This window comes from Oncorhynchus clarkii, chromosome 30 (assembly GCF_045791955.1).
Source record: "Oncorhynchus clarkii lewisi isolate Uvic-CL-2024 chromosome 30, UVic_Ocla_1.0, whole genome shotgun sequence".
In the NCBI taxonomy this organism is placed as follows: domain Eukaryota; kingdom Metazoa; phylum Chordata; class Actinopteri; order Salmoniformes; family Salmonidae; genus Oncorhynchus; species Oncorhynchus clarkii.
Window position 1 is genome coordinate 27291898 of NC_092176.1, and position 17674 is coordinate 27309571.

Here is a 17674-nt window from a genome sequence, read left to right on the forward strand (position 1 = left end):
AGACAACATGGTCATACTGTACTTCTTACTTACGAAGGCCTCATCACGCCATGTGGCATTTAAGGCCTCAAAAGGGCCCCCCTTCTATCTCTTTCTGTCTGGGCTATTTTAGACACCTCTTTCCAGGCCCAGGTGAGCCCTACATTACACTAGTCTTGAGCTCGGCTCCATACTGTAATTCAAGGATTCTCTCAAATCTGGAAACTAACAGTACTCCATCTGGCCCTCCAGGCTTGGTTACAACAGAGTATCCCTGCTGTTATTTGTGCCAGCTACATTTTTGGGATGATCAGCAAAATAAATGTTTGTTTTGTTGAACAACAGACACGAGATGCTGGGTGTTTTTTTTTTCAAATAGTGTTTAAAATTAAATAATTTGTATATTGAGAATGTATGACTAATCTGATGATATAAATAGCTTTTCATTTCCTGCCTGTTCACCTTCCCTCAACAACCACACTTCTAGGTTTATAATTATACTAAACTTAGACACGTTTCAACGGTAAGCTTTTCTCACCCTAATGCCAAAGCACACTTGAACATGTCACAATACAACAAGAGTAGTTCCATTATTTACATACTGATTGAGTCCTACTAATTATGTATGGAATGTGTTCCCAATGGAGGCCTTCAGTGTTCAGTATGCAATTACACTCCCCTACATATTTATTTGGACAGTGAAGCTAAAACTTTTAATTTGGCTCTATACGCCAGCATTTTGAATTTGAGATCAAATGTTTTAAACAGAATGTCGCCTTCTTTTTAAGGGTAATTTTATACATGTCTGTTTTACCGTTTAGAAATAAATGCACTTTACATATATAGTCCGCCCATTTGAAGGTGTCATAAGTAGTTGGACAAATTCACTTATAGTGTATTCAATTTAGTCAAAAGATTAGTATTTGGTCCCAAATTCCTAGCATGCAATGATATCAAGCTTGTGACTCTACAAACTTGTTGCATGCCTTTGCAATATGTTTTGGTTGTGTTTCAGATGATGTTTTCTGCAAATACAGTACCAGTCAAAAGTTTGGTCACACCTACTCATTCAAGGATTTTCTTTATTTTTACTACTTTCTACATTTTAGAATAATAGTAAACACATCAAAACTATGAAACAACAAACGTGGAATCATGTAGTGAACAAAAAAGGGTTAAACAAATAAAAATAAATGTTTTATTCTTGAAAGTAGCCACCCTTTGCCTTGATGACAGCTTTGCACACACTTGGTATTCTCTCACCCAGCATCACCTGGAATGCTTTTCCAACAGTCTTGAAGGAGTTCGCACATATTGTTGGCTGCCTTTCCGTCACTCTACGGTCCAACTCATCCCAAACCATCTCAATTGGTTGAGGTCAGGTGATTGTGGAGGCCAGGTTATCTGATGCAGCACTCCATCACTCTCCTTCTTGGTCAAATAGCCCTTACACAGCCTGGAGGTGTGTTTTGGGTCATTTTCCTGTTGAAAAACAAATGATAGTCCCACGAAGCACAAACCAGATAGGATGGCATATCGCTGCAGAATGCTGTGGTAGCCATGCTGGTTAAGTGTGCATTGAATTCTAAATAAATCACAGACAGTGTCACCAGCAAAACACCCCCACACCATCACATCTCCTCTTCCATGCTTCACAGTGGGAACCACACATGTGGTGATCATCCGTCCACCTACTCTGTGTCTCACAAAGACAGGGCGGTTGGAACCAAAAATCTCAAATTTGGACTCATCAGACCAAAGGAAAGATTTCCACCGGTCTAATGTCCATTGCTCTTGTTTCTTGGCCCAAGCAAGTCTCTTCTTATTATTGGTGCCCTTTAATTGTGGTTTCTTTGCAGCAATTCGACCACGAAGGCCTGATTCACGCAGTCTCCTCTGAACAGTTGATGTTGAGATGTGTCTTACTTGAACTCTGTGAAGCATTTATTTGGGCTGCAATCTAAGGTACAGTTAACGCTAATGAACTTATCCTCTGCAGCAGATGTAACTCTGGGTCTTCCTTTCCTGTGGCCGTCCTCATGAGAGCCAGTTTCATCATATCTCTTGATGGTTTTTGCGACTGCACTTGAATAGACTTTCAAAGTTCCTGAAATGTTCTGCATTGACCAACCTTCATGTCTTAAAAGTAATAATGTACTGTCGTTTTTGTCTTTGCTTATTTGAGCTGTTCTTGCCATAATATTGACTTGGTCTTTTACCAAATAGGGCTATTTTCTGTATATCTCCCCTACCCTGTCACAACACAACTGATTGCCTCAAACAGATTAAGAAGCAAAGAAATTCCACAGATTAACATTTAAAAAGTCACACCTGTTAATTGAAATATATTCCAGATGACTACCTCATGAAGCTGGTTGAGAAAATGCCAAGAGTGTGCAAATATGTCATTAAGGCAAAGGGTAGCTACTTTGAAGAATCTACAATGTAGAAAATAGTAAAAATAACGAAAAACCCTTGAATGAGTAGATGTGTCCAAACTTTTGACTGGTACTGTATGTGACGTAATACGCAATTTTCGGAGACCACCTTTGGCTCATGAGTGCTACTTTCAAAACTACTGGATTAAAAGTATACAAAAGTACTGGAAAATCTCTTTAATGCGGGTGCTACAATGTAGAGATCGACCGATTAATTGGAATGGCCGATTAATTAGGGCCGATTTCTGGGCGCCGATGTGCCGTTTTTTTTTTTTTATACCTTTATTTAACTAGGCAAGTCAGTTAAGAACACATTCTTATTTTCAATGACGGCCTAGGAACGGTGAGTTAACTGCCTCGTTCGGGGGCAGAACGACAGATTTTCACTTTGTCAGCTCGGGGGATCCAATCTTGCAACATTACAGTTAACTAGTCCAACGCAATAATAACCTGCCTCTCTCTCGTTGCACTCCACAAGGAGACTGCCTGTTACGCGAATGCAGTAAGCCAAGGTAAGTTGCTATCTAGCATTAAACTTTATCTTATAAAAAACAATCAATCATAATCACTAGTTAACTACACATGGTTGATGATATTACTAGATATTATCTAGCGTGTCCTGCGTTTTATATAATCTGACTGAGATACTTGTATGCTAAGTATCTGGCTGAGCGGTGGTAGGCAGAAGCAGGCATGTAAACAATCATTCAAACAGCACTTTCGTGCGTTTTGCCAGCAGCTCTTCGTTGTGCGTCAAGCATTGCGCTGTTTATGACTTTAAGCCTATCAACTCCCAAGATGAGGCTGGTGTAACCGAAGTGAAATGGCTAGCTAGTTAGCACGCGCCAAAAGAGTTTCAAACGTCACTCGCTCTGAGCCTTGTTCCCCTTGCTCTGCATGGGTAACGCTGCTTCGATGGTGGCTGTTGTCGTTGTGTTGCTGGTTCGAGCCCAGGGAGGAGCGAGGAGAGGGACGGAAGCTATACTGTTACACTGGCAATACTAAAGTGCCTATGACAACATCCAATAGTCAAAGGTTAATGAAATGCAAATGGTATAGAGGGAAATAGTCCTATAATAACTAACTACAACCTAAAACTTCTTACCTGGGAATATTGAAGACTCATGTTAAAAGGAACCACCAGCTTTCATATGTTCTCATGCTCTGAGCAAGGAACTGAAACGTTAGCTTTCTTACATAACACATATTGCACTTTTACTTTCTTCTCCAACACTCTGTTTTTGCATTATTTAAACCAAATTGAACATGTTTCATTATTTACTTGAGGCTAAATTGATTTTATTGATGTATTAAATTAAGTTAAAATAAGTGTTCATTCAGTATTGTTGTAATTGTCATTGTTACAAATAAATAAATTAAAAGAATCGGCCGATTAATTGGTATCGGCTTTTTTGGTCCTCCAATAATCGGTATCGGTATTGAAAAATCATAATCGGTCGACCTCTACTACAATGATTATGGAAAACCATGAATGAATCCTGAATAATGACGGAGAAAGTTGACTGTCCAAATAAATTCATAGGGGATTTGTATATGGTAAGAACATACGGAGTGAGAAGATTGGGAGCAAGAACATTGAGTCCTATTGATTAGGCCTGTGTGTGGACTGTATTGATTAAGGGCCTGTGTGTGGACTGTATCGATTAAGGGCTCAGTACCTTGTACCTCACTCAAAACATTGGAAGTGTGCCATAGGGTTGGGCGATCTCAACCTTTGTCCTATTGTGATGATGTACTCATTAAACATTGTGAAATCTACTATATGTACAAATGTATGTGGACACCCCTTCAAATTAGTGGATTTGGCTATTTCAGCTACACCCGTTGTTGACAAGTGTATAAAAATCGAGCCACAGCCATGCAATCTCCATAGACAAACATTGGCAGAAGAATGGCCTTACTGAAGGGATCAGTGACTTTCAACGTGGCCCCATCATAGGATGCCACCTTTCCAACAAGTTAGTATGTCAAATTTCAGCCCTGCTAGAGCTGCCCAGGTAAACTGTAAGTGCTGTTATTGTGAAGTGGAAACATCTAGGAGTAACAATGGCTGAGCCGTGAAGTGGTAGGCCATACAAGCTCAAAGAAAGTGACCGCTGAGTGCTGAAGCGGGTAAAAATCATCTGTCCTCAGTTGCAACACTCACTACCGAATTCAAACTGCCTCAGGAAGCAACGTCAGCACAAGAACTGTTCGTCGGAAGCTTCATGAAATGGGTTTCCATGGCCGAGCAGCCGCACACAAGCGTCGGCTGGAGAGGTGTAAAGCTCGCCGCCATTGGACTCTGGGGCAGTGGAAACGCGTTCTCGGGAATGATGAATCATGCTTCACCATCTGGCAGTCTAATGGAGAACGCTACCTGCCCCAATGCAAATTGAGAATTGTAAAGTTTGGTGGAGGAGGAATAATGGTCTAGGGCGGTTTGTCATGGTCAGTGAAGGGAAATCTTAACTCTACAGCATATTAACTCTACAGCATATAATGACACTCTCGACAATTCTGTGCTTCTATCTTTGTGGCAACAGTTTGGGGAAGGCCCTTTCCTGTTTCAGCATGACAATGCCTCCGTGCACAAAGCGAGCTCCATACAAAAAAGGTTTGTCGAGATCGTGTGGAAGAACTTGACTGGCCTGCACAGAACCCAGACCTCAACCCCATCGAACACCTTTGGGATGAATTGCGGCAGGGTAGCCTAGTGGTTAGAGCGTTGGACTAGTAACCGAAAGGTTGCAAGTTCATATCCCCGAGCTGACAAGGTACAAATCTGTCGTTCTGCCCCTGAACAGGCAGTTAACCCACTGTTCCTAGGCCGTCGTTGAAAATAAGAATTGGAACTGACTTTTCTAGTTAAATAAAAGGTAAATAAAATCAATTGGAATGTCGACTGCAAGCCAGGCCTAATCACCCAACATCAGTGCCTGACCTCACAAATGCTCTTGTGGCTGAATGGAAGCAAGTCCCTGTAGCAATGTTCCAACATCAAGTGAAAAGCCTTCCCAGAAGAGTGGAGGCTGTTATAGCAGCAAAGAGGGGACCATCTCATTCCAATTTTGGAATGAGATGTTTGACAAACAGGTGTCCACATATATTTGGTCATGTAGTGCGTGATGGTATCACCCCCTTTTGGCCAGCGAATTTCTTTTAAAAAATTATAATAATAAAACAATAAAAAAATACATCTACAAAAACAACGGTTTTCAATAAAATGATTTGATTTGCCTTCTAGGGGGCAAGGACACCCACAGCTCAGCTAAAACCATTGACAACTGCGTGCCGTTTCAAGGGATAGTTAAATAAACTATTAGGCTGTAATATCATCACCTCTTGAAGAGTATAGTCAGACCTACAAACGTCATATTATTGCATGCAAAACAATTGCACACATTTAGCTCTATCAGAGTTATACAGCAAATAAGTGCATGTTTTTCATGATCAGTAAACATCTATTTAGCATTTAATTTCAGATACGTATAGTAGCCTCACAATAGTTTCAACATTGGCCAAAATGTATTAGACATTTGAGTGATATAAAAAAAAGTTAATTATACCTGACAAGTATGAGTGGTTTATGTAACTTCCACCCTTTTGTGGGTTCTGCCTGTCAAGTAGAAGGGCACATTTGCCGTGGTACTGTTAGCTGATAATGTTTACTTAGCAAGCTACCGGTAGAAACATTGTACAGTTGGCAAAACATATAGTGATAAATACACGTAAATGTACTTTTTTCCCCTAACCAATGTACAGTTGAAGTCGGTTTACATACACCTCGGCCAAATGCATTTAAACTCAGTTTCCACAATTCCTGACATTTAACCCTTGCAAAAATTCCCCCTATTAGGTCAGTTAATATCACCACTTCATTTAAAAAATGTGAAATGTCAGAATAATAGTAGAGAGAATTATTTATTTCAGCTTTTATTTCTTTCATCACATTCCCAGTGGGTTAGAAGTTTTCATCCACTCAAATAGTATTTGTTAGCATTGCCTTTAAATTGTTTAACTTGGGTCAAACGTTTCAGGTAGCCCGACTTCAACTGTATATTTATATATATATATATATATATATATATATATATATATATATTTATAGATTTTTAAGATAAAACAACAAAAACAGTACAACCCTAACCCCTAATTCTCCCATCCATCCGTTCCCTCCCTCCCACCCTCCAGTCCCAAACCACCCACCCACCCACCCACCAAGGCATCTATAAAAGTAAATTAAATAGGAAAGAAAAACAGAAACAAACAGTAATATAAACAAAACCTATAGAGAAAAAAAGTTATATAAAAACTCTTAACACAAATGGCCACTAGAACAGACATGAATGCTTACCAAACTATGAAAGTTACACTAAGTAAAAGACAGGCTCTCCATGTATTGTATTAATGGGGACCAGGTCAAACCTGTGTCATGCACAGTGTACCATGCACAGTGTACCTAACCTTCTCCAGAGGCAGAGATGACACCACCTCCTTAATACACTGCATCAAGGAGGGCGGCTTTGCAGACTTCCAGTGAAAGAGGATGCATGGTAGCATTCTGGTCTAGGGGATGTACCCTAAAAATGTCAGTGACCGGGTTGGGGACAACAGTTGTATTACACATATGTGAGAATTCCTCAAAAATGGGGTCCCAGAGGCCACTCAAAGATTGGCATGACCAAAACATGTGTCCCACAGTCGCTGGACTCTGGTGGCATCTCAAACACTTGGGGTCAACATTTGGGTATATTTTTGTCAATCTGTCATTTGAGTAATGAGAGTAATGAGTCGTTGCAAAACCTTAAACTGAAGAAGCAGTTTATGCAAAATGATGATGCGTGGATTAGAGGACCGATTATGATTGGAAGACCAAAAAAGACGATACCGATTAATCGGCCGATTAATTAATTAATTAATTTTTTATTTGTAGTAATGACAATTACAACAATATTGAATTACCACTTATTTTAACTTAATATAATACATCAATAAAATCAATTTAGCCTCAAGTAAATAATGAAACATGTTCAATTTGGTTTAAATAACGCAAAAACAAAGTGTTGGAGAAGAAAGTAAAAGTGCAATATGTGTTATGTAAGAAAGCTAACGTTTCAGTTCCTTACTCAGAACATGAGAACATATGAAAGCTGGTGGTTCCTTTTAACATGAGTCTTCAATATTCCCAGGTAAGAAGTTTTAGGTTGTAGTTATTATAGGACTATTTCCCTCTATACCATTTGTATTTCATTAACCTTTGACTATTGGATGTTGTCATAGGCACTTTAGTATTGCCAGTGTAACAGTATAGCTTCCGTCCCTCTCCTCGCTCCTCCCTGGGCTCGAACCAGCAACACAACGACAACAGCCACCATCGAAGCAGCGTTACCCATGCAGAACAAGGGGAACAACCACTAGAAGGCTCAGAGCGAGTGATGTTTGAAACTCTATAAACTCTGAGACAACCCCCCTTGGGTGATGCCGTGGCAGAGATCTTTGTGGGCTATACTTGGCCTTGTCTCAGGATGGTAAGTTGGTGGTTGAAGATATCCCTCTAGTGGTGTGGGGGCTGTGCTTTGGCAAAGTGCGTGGGGTTATATCCTTCCTGTTTGGCCCTGTCCGGGGGTATCATCAGATGGGGTCTCCTGACCCCTCCTGTCTTAGCCTCCAGTATTTATGCTGCAGTAGTTTATGTGTCGGGGGATAGGGTCAGTTTGTTATATCTGGAGTACTTCTCCTGTCTTATCCGGTGTCCTGTGTGAATTTAAGTATGCCCTAGGACCATGCCTCAGGACTACCGGGCATGATGACACCTTGCTGTCCCCAGTCCACCTGGCCGTGCTGCTGCTCCAGTTTCAACTGTTCTGCCTGCGGCTATGGAATCCTGACCTGTTCACCGGACGTGCTACCTGTCCCAGACCTATTATTTGACCATTCTGGTCATTAATGAACATTTGAACATCTTGGCCATGTTCTGTTATAATCTCCACCCGGCACAGTCAGAAGAGGACTGGCCACCCCTCATAGCCTGGTTCCTCTCTAGGTTTCTTCCAAGGTTTTGGACTTTCTAGGGAGTTTTTCCTAGACAACGTGCCTCAACACCTGCATTGCTTGCTGTTTGGGGTTTTAGGCTTGGTTTCTGTACAGCACTTTGAGATATCAGCTGATGTACGAGGGGCTATATAAATACATTTTATTTGATTAGCGTGCGGTAACTAGCTAGCCATTTCACTTCGGTTACACCAGCCTCACCTTGGGAGTTGATAGGCCTGAAGTCAAACAGCGCAATGCTTGACGCACAACAAAGAGCTGCTGGGAAAACGCACGAAAGTGCTGTTTGAGTGAATGTTTACGCGCCTGCTTCTGCCTACCACCGCTTAGTCAGATACTTAGATACTTGTATGCTCAGTCAGATTATATGCAACGCAGGACATGCTAGATAATATCTAGTAATATCATCAACCATGTGTAGTTAACTAGTGATTATGATTGATTGTTTTTTATAAGATAAGTTTAATGCTAGCTAGCAACTTACCTTGGCTTACTGCATTCGCGTAACAGGCAGTCTCCTTGTGGAGTGCAACGAGAGAGAGGCAGGTTATTATTGCGTTGGACTAGTTAACTGTAAGGGTTGCAAGATTGGATCCCCCGAGCTGACAAAGTGAAAATCTGTCGTTCTGCCCCTGACCGAGGCAGTTAACCCACCGTTCCTAGGCAGTCATTGAAAATAAGAATGTGTTCTTAACTGACTTGCCTCGTTAAATAAAAGGTGAAAAAAAATATAGATATCTATCTATATATATATAAATAAAAAAAATTAAAAATCGGCACATCGGCGCCCAAAAATACCGATTTCCGATTGTTATGAAAACTTGAAATCGGCCCTAATTAATCGGCCAATCCGATTAATCGGTCGACCTCTAGTGTGGATACGCTCAATACTTTGTTGCCATATATCATTGGGTAGCTCGCCACCTACGTCTTGCTCCCATGCAGATTTTGTATTGCAAAGGAAGGCAGATTAATGTTCTGTATTATGTCGCATAATTTGGAGATTGTGCCCTTCAGATAAGGGTTAAGATCTAAGCATCTCTCGACTGGACACTTAGTAGGCTCGAGTGGAAATGAAGGGAAATGTTTTTTGGCAAAGCTGCGAGTTTGCAAGTATCTAAAAAAGTGGGTATTGGGAATATTATGGTAAACCGACAAGAGTATCAAATAAGACAAATGTATTATCAACAAATAGGTCAAAAAAAAACACCAGACTGTTCCTATGCCAGCACTGGAATGAGATGATAAGATGTTAATGGAGAGAAACCGCTTGCTTGTTTAAGGCTAAAGTGATTTCGGAATTGGGACAAGATTTTAAGGGAGTTCTTAACAATGGGAATCAAAACATGGGCGCCAAGATTCACGGACATTGGAGAGCACAGGAGCGAGACCGGAGAAGTTGGAAGGCTTGACTGTAACTCCATGATGGCCCAAGTTGGGTCATGCTTGTTTTGAAATGTAGAAACCCAATAAACACATTTAGATATATTTGCTGACCAGTAGTACTGTAAAAAAAATTGGGAAGGCCACCTGTGGGCTTATGTCTCCCTAGATATACCCTTCTCATTGGTGGATTTGACTTATTCCAAATTAAGTTGAAAATGTACCTGTCCAGTTGTTTGAACATCGACATTGGCAGAAAAATGGGGATAATTTAGAATAAGTACAAAAACCTAGGTAGTAGTCACCTTAACATAATTAATGCAACCTGTTAATGAAATGGGAAGAGAAATCCTGCTTAGTGCACTCCAGGACTGTTTTGAAGTTATGTTTAAACAGAGCCTTAAATGAGCGTGTGACCTTTATCCCCAAATAAGTAAAGACCTGATGCTCCACCATAAATGGGAAATTGACATACCCAATTCCTTCTGTTAACTGATTAATGGGGAGGAGCACACTTTTTGTTAGGTTTAACTTAGAGAATGCCCCAAAACCTTGTAGCATTTCCAAGAGATAGGGTTTAGACTCCACAGGGTTAGAGATGTGTAAAAGAAGATTGTCTGCATATAAGGACACCTTGTGAGTCATGTTGCCCCTCAATATTCCCTTAATCCTCTCCTCCGCCCGCAGAGCGATAGCAAGAGGCTCAATAGCCATATCAAATAGGAAAAGGGATAAACAGAAACCCTGCCTGGCCCCCCTGTGAAGAGGGAAGTAGCTGGAGGTAACATTGTTGGTGCGAACAGAAGCCACTGGGGAAGAGTATAAAATCTTAATCCAGGAAAGGAATGACAGGCCAAAACCAAACCTCTCTGGTACTGTCAATAGATATTCCCACTCAACCCGGTCGGAAGCCTTGTCAGCATCAAGAGAGATGACAACCTCTGGCTGTAGACTTGAGAGGGCAGAATAAAGAACAATAAATAGCCGGAGCATACTATAAAATGATTGCCTACCTGAGAGAAATCCGGTTTGGTCAGAGTAATTATATTAGGCATCACTGTCTCTAAAATGCACGAGAGGACCGTAGTGAGAATTTTATAACCGCAGCACAAAAATATTATAGGGAGGTATGAGCCACAGTCTAGGGGATTCTTGTCTTTTTTCAGCAAAACCAAAATAGTCGCCTGGGTAAGTGTCTGTGGCAGTTTCTGACTAGAAAGGATTTCATTGTACATTGAGCTGAGAATAGGGAATAATTAAGAGGAGAATGTTTTATAAAATGCAATAGGGAAGCCATCAGGCCCAGGGACTTCACAGCTCTGCATGGACTGGATTGCCAAAGTAGCTTCATCATCACTTATTGAGACATCCATGTCGGTTTGTTCATCTGAATTGAGACAGGGGATGTCCAGAATGTCTGGAAATGCATGCATACGAGATGTGTCAGGAAGAGCCTCTAACGAGTAAAGAGCAGAATAGAATTCCTTAAATTGTTTGTTGATTTCTTTGGGATTGGTAGAAGTTAAATCAGCTGCAACACATATTTCAGGTATGGTGCTGCTAGCAGCAGATTGTTGATAACTTTCCAGCTTTCTCGCCGTGTTCATAGAATTTTTGCCTCGACTTAAACAGAAGCTGCACCGTTTGTTTGGTGGAAATATTGTCAAATTCGGATTGGTGTAGCAGTCTCCCTTTGTAGATTTCAGGAGTTGGAGAAGAGGCATATCTATTGTCCACATCTAGCATGAGTTGAGATAAGTGTTTGGTGCTCTGTTTGTTGTTGAAATAATTTGGCCCCTGAGATATGCTTTAAACAACTCCCACACAGAGTGAGACACATCAGGCACAGTTTATCTGTAAAAATACATCAATGTGAGTTGATATGTATTTTTTAAAGGCACTTGGTTAAGGTTTTCTTCCGTCGAAGGAGAGGAGGACCAAAATACAGCGTGGTTATCTCGATATATCTTAATAAAGATAATAATAAACAATACAAAAATACTAAACGTAACTTGAAACCCCAAACCAGCCCTATCTGGTGCAAACAAACACAGAGACAGGAACAATCACCCACAAAACACTCAAAGAATATGGCTGCCTAAATATGGTTCCCAATCAGAGACAACGATAAACATCTGCCTCTGATTGAGAACCACTCCAGCCAGCCATAGACTTTACAATCCCATAACCTACAAAAAAAACCTAGACAAAACACACCACATAAATAACCCATGTCACACCCTGGCCTGAACAAAATAATAAAGAAAACACAAAATACTAAGACCAGGGCGTGACAGCACTACAGGATAGTAGTAGTGGGTCAAGTCGTCAAGCGCGACACAGTACAGTCCGGAAAGCAGATATCTAGCTGGACAGGGCTATCTTCTGAGATAACGATTCTGTGATATTTGCTATTAGTTACAAAAGGAAGAATTCTATTGTCCAGCAGGAAAAAGTCATTCCTAGAGTGTGAGCGGTGGACTGGAGGAAAAAAGGAGTGGGACTGCTCCTCCTCCATCGATCATAAAAATGATAGGATTCTAGAAATGAGTTGATTACTGCGCCTGATTTTGAAATGACATTGTTGGGCTTCGGTCTGGATCTGTCAAGACTTGGATGCAATACACAATTTAAATCTCCGCCCAATATCAAATGATGAGAGTTAAGGTCGGGAAGTGTTGTGATGAGGTCAAAGAAAAATGTAATGTCATCCCAATTAGGACCATAGAGGTTAGCCAGAATAACCTGTGTGCTAAACAATTTCCCCATCACTGTAATATATCTGCAATAAGTTTCTCAAATTACTTTGGAGGAGACAAACGGGGGGGGGGGGGGGTGCCTTTTCTGATAAGGATGGCTGCCCAGCTGGCCTTAGCACCAAAGTTGGAGTGAAATAGTTGGTGTACCTATCCTCTCTTTAGTTTGTCATGGTTGCTGGACCGGAGACGGGCCTCTTGGAGAAAAACAATGTCCGGACCTAAGGACTTAAGATGAGCATACACTTGGCTACGCTTGATCACCTGGTTAATTCCTTTCACGTTCCAGCTGATAAAGCATGTGGAGCCTAGAGTATGTGTATTAGGCATAGTAATCAGAAATGAATGTTAGTACGATTACATGGCCAGTGTCCTGAAAGGTCAGAGCAATAGAACATAAAGAAAATAAAAAAAGAGCTACCCAAAAGAAAACCTTGGATCCTATGCTGGGCTTCCCCCTGTTGGAAGGTTGCATCTACCTCTCCTAGACTAGAGCAAAATGCTACCATGAAAACCTGAACCTCAGTAGAGCTCTATCCAGGGCCAACTTAATCAAGTTTACACCTAGGGAAGAGATTCTGAAGGGAACAACCTTAGTTATCTAAGATATACTATGCAATATGCATATTTGAAGGATAGTAAAACCATATATGAAAGAGAAGGTATATGTTCCCCCCTCCCCCCGACAAACCCCATCCACTTGGGATTACTTAAAACATAAATAAATATTATATATACATACTGTATACACAGTCATACACATACATGCATACAGTTGAAGTCTGAAGTTTACTTACACTTAGGTTGGAGTCATTAAAACTAGTTTTTCAACCACTCCACAAATGTCTTGTTAACAAACTGTAGTTTTGGCAAGTCGGTTAGAACATCTACTTTGTGCATGACACAAGTCATTTTTCCAACAATTGTTTACTGACAGATTATTTCACTTGATCACAATTCCAGTGGGTCAGAAATTTAACTACACTAAGTTGATTGTGCCTTTAAACAGCTTGGAAAATTCCAGAAAATTATGTCATGGCTTTAGAAGATTCTGATAGGCTAACTGACATAATTTGAGTCAATTGGAGGTGTACCTGTGGATGTATTTCAAAGACTACCTTCAAACTCAGTGCCCCTTTGCTTGACATCATGGGAAAATCAAAATAAATCAGCCAAGACCTCCACAAGTCTGGTTCATCCTTGGGAGCAATTTCCAAATGCCTGAAGGTACCACGTTCATCTGTACAAACAACAGTACACAAGTATAAACATCATGGGCCCACGCAGCTGTCATACCGCTCAGGAAGGAGACGCATTCTGTCTCCTAGAGATGAACGTACTTTGGTGAGAAAAGTGCAAAGGACAACAGCAAAGGACCTTGTGAAGATGCTGGAGGAAACTGGTACAAAAGTATCTATAGCCACTGTAAAATGAGTCCTATAACGACAACCTGAAAGGCCGCTCAGCAAGGAAGAAGCCACTGCTCCAAAACCGCCATAAAAAACCCAGACTACAGTTTGAAACTGCACATGGAGACAAAGATGGTACTTTTTGGAGAAATGTCTTCTGGTCTAATGAAACAAAATAGAACTGTTTGGCAATAATGACCATCGTTATGTTTGGAGGAAAAAGGGGTAGGCTTGCAAGCCAAAGAACACCATGAAGCACGAGGTGGCAGCATCATGTTGTGGGGGTGCTTTGCTGCAGGAGGGCCTGGTGCACTTCACAAAAGAGATGGCATCATGAGGTAGGAAAATTATGTGGATATATTGAAGCAACATCTCAAGACATCAGTCAGGAAGTTAAAGCTTGGTCGCAAATGGGTCTTCCAAATGGACAATGACCCCAAGCATACTTCCAAAGTTGTGGCAAAATGGCTTAAGGACAACAAAGTCAAGGTATTTGAATGGCCATCACAAAGCCCTGACCTCAAACCTATATAAAATGTGTGGGCAGAACTGAAAAAGCGTGTGCGAGCAAGGAGGCCTACAAACCTGACTCAGTTACACCAGCTCTGTCAGGAGGAATGGGCCAAAACTCACCCAACTTATTGTGGGAAGCTTGCGAAAGGCTACCTGAAACGTTTGACCCAAGTTAAACAATTTAAAGGCAATGCTACCAAATACTAACTGAGTGTATGTAAACTTCTGACCCACTGGGAATGTGATGTAAGATATAAAAGCTGAAATAAATCATTCTCTCTACTATTATTCTGACATTTCACATTCTTAAAATTAATTGGTGATCCTAACTGACCTAAGACAGGGAATTTTTACTTGGATTAAATGTCAGGAATTGTGAAAAACTGAGTTTAAATACATTTGGCTAAGGTGTATGCAAACTTCCGACTTCAACTGTACCTTCATGTATCTGACATTACATGATCATTGATGTTTACGGATCATGAAAAGCATAGTTATTTGCTGTACAACTCTGATGATAGGGCTAAATGTGCACAATTGTTTTGCATGGAATAATTAAACATTTGTAGTTCTGACTATGCTTAATAGGTGATGATATTAAAACAAATAGTTATAACATTTATTTCACAATCCCTTGAAAACATTATGTAGTTGTCAATGGTTTTAGCGGAGCTGGGGGTCTCGTTTCTGTCTGTAATGAAGCCCTTTTGTGAGGAAAAAGTTATTTGGATTGGCTGGGCTTGGCTCACCAGTAGGTGGGCCTCGCTCCCAAGTGGGTGGGCCTATGCCCTCTCAGGCCCCTGCCCAGTCATGGGAAATCCATAGACTAGAGCCTAATTAATTAATTTAAATTAACTGATTTCCTTACATGAACTGTAACTGTAACTGTAACTGTAACTGTAAAATTGTTGAAATTGTTGCATATATATTGTTGTTCAGTATAGTTTTTATGACATGCGCCCCATAAAAATACACACTTTAATCTACACAGGTTTCACACATTTGTTGTTATTGTCGGACAATCAAAGTGGCACTAGGCTACAATCTGTGGCTCCATGTGTAGCAAGCAATGTGGGAGATTTCTAATCAATGCAAAATTGAATACAAATTATGGAATTAAATTAGCTAAATGAGAATGAGTAGGCTACAACAAGCAACCATTAGATAGGCTGTTGTTTAATCTGAATGTAGTTGTTGTAGAGAGGGATGGGAAGCTCAGCAAAATAGCTTCAATTAGCCTAGGTATCTTAGGCTAATCTATTTTAGCTAACTTCGTCACATCGATTTGATGCAGTCAAGAGAAGCACTAGAAGATGGGATGATAGATAACCTACGGTATCTACAAGTTTGTCAAACTAGCGTGGGTCTGCATGGCTACTCTCTCCCTCATGTCAAACTTATTGGCCCCTGCCCATCCCCCACACTGCTGCAAGCAAACAGATCTCCCGAGTTGCATAGGCTGCACAGCAAGCCAGTTACCAAGTTTAAACAATGATTTTTTTTTAAACACATGTATTTTGAAAATCCAGATATTCGAGAGAAAAAAAATCTAGATATTATTCAATAGTGAAAATATTTAAAATGCCCATCCCTACTCTGGCTACCTTACATTTTTTAGACCATTGAAACAACTTTTTGAGATGGAACTCCCGTTAGAATTATTAATGGTTTGATCAGGAGGAAGCCATGCATGCTTAAAACGATGAAAGCGTAGCCCAAAGTCATATTCAAAGCCTATCGAATGGAAAGAGAAAGAAATATAGCCTACTTTTAAAAAAACTTCTAAATACTTATGGAGATACTTAAGAAGTGTTCATTATTTAACATTTTTACAAGTTTAGGCTATATGGCCCTTGCATCCGACAAGAGAGAAAACAATATTTTCTGACTGGACATTTTGCACTGCTTTGGTGGAATTTTTTGCTCTCTTTTGCGTTCAGTATAAGCATTTTCTTAATCTTTTGTCCTGTACTGTCTTTTTGCTAGCTACTTTAAGTGCCGTCTGTCTTCCCAGTAGCCTATTTGGTGTGTGAACTGCTCACTGCTCATAACTTGCAGCTGATTGTTGCACTATCAACCAGGATTAATGAGCAGGTCAATATTTGACTGTTGTTGTTTTGGTAATCAGTGGCTGCATTGTAGGGGGAGTGGTTTCTCCTCTCCTAGGAAATCAACAATTAGTACCGGGAGGTGTGCACTTCACCTCTGCTAGATAATTAGCAATTCGTGTTAGTACTTAGGTCTTTCCTGTTTTCTCAGCCCCAGCTGTAAGCGACGGTCGTGTCAGCGCCGGTCTCGTCGCCGAAACAAAGACAGTTCTGCCGAGTTGTTTGAGGAAGGCACCACTCTCTCACTTGAGGATCTAACCTTGTTATTTTTAAATTATCTCATTTTGCTCTTTTGTAGCATTGGCAACCATGTGTGGTTTCTATACCTGTGTCTCCTTCTAGGCATTAGATGCTCCCCACCCCTTTGCTGCAACCCTTCTAATTTAGTGTACCCTGCGCACACACAACCCATGAATTCCTGGTTCCCGGCAGTGTTTGGAACTGCCGATCTGCGGTCAAGAGCGCTGAATTCATCTCAGCCTATGCTGCCATTCAGTCCCTAGACTTTTTGGCCCTGACGGAGACCTGGACCACCCCAGAGAACACTGCTACTCCAGCTGCTCTCTTCATCAGCCTACGTATTCTCTCGTAGTACAAGAGCATCTGGTTGTCAAAGTGCTGGCACAGGCCTACTAATTTCTCCTAAATGGAGATGATATTTTCTCCCTCACTAACCTGTCAATCTCCTCATTTGAATTCCTTGATACCGTCACTTGTCCACTTAAGCTTAACATTGTTGTAATCTATTGCCCACCAGGTACATTTAGAGTTCCTCAATGAGCTTGACACCTTCATAAGCTAATTTCCTGATGGTCACCCCTCTTCGTACTGGGCGACTTCAACCTCCCGATGTCTGTCTTCAATTAATTTCTTCCCACTCTTTGCCTCTTTTGACCTCACCCTTTCCCAGTCCCCTCCCACTCACAAGGCAGGGAATACGCTTTACATCATCTTTACTAGAGGCTGTTTACCTACTAATCTCACTGCAACCCCCCTCCAGGTCTTTGATCATTACTTTGTTTCCTTTTATGTCT

The 17674-nt window shown here is 40.9% G+C and overlaps 1 protein-coding gene across 2 annotated transcripts in view; it reads right to left on the reverse strand.

Annotated features, from left to right (window-relative positions):
• The window catches only part of LOC139389285 (hexokinase-2-like), a 94390-nt gene that overhangs the window by 33947 nt on the left and 42769 nt on the right, over positions 1-17674 (reverse strand). The window lies entirely within an intron of this gene.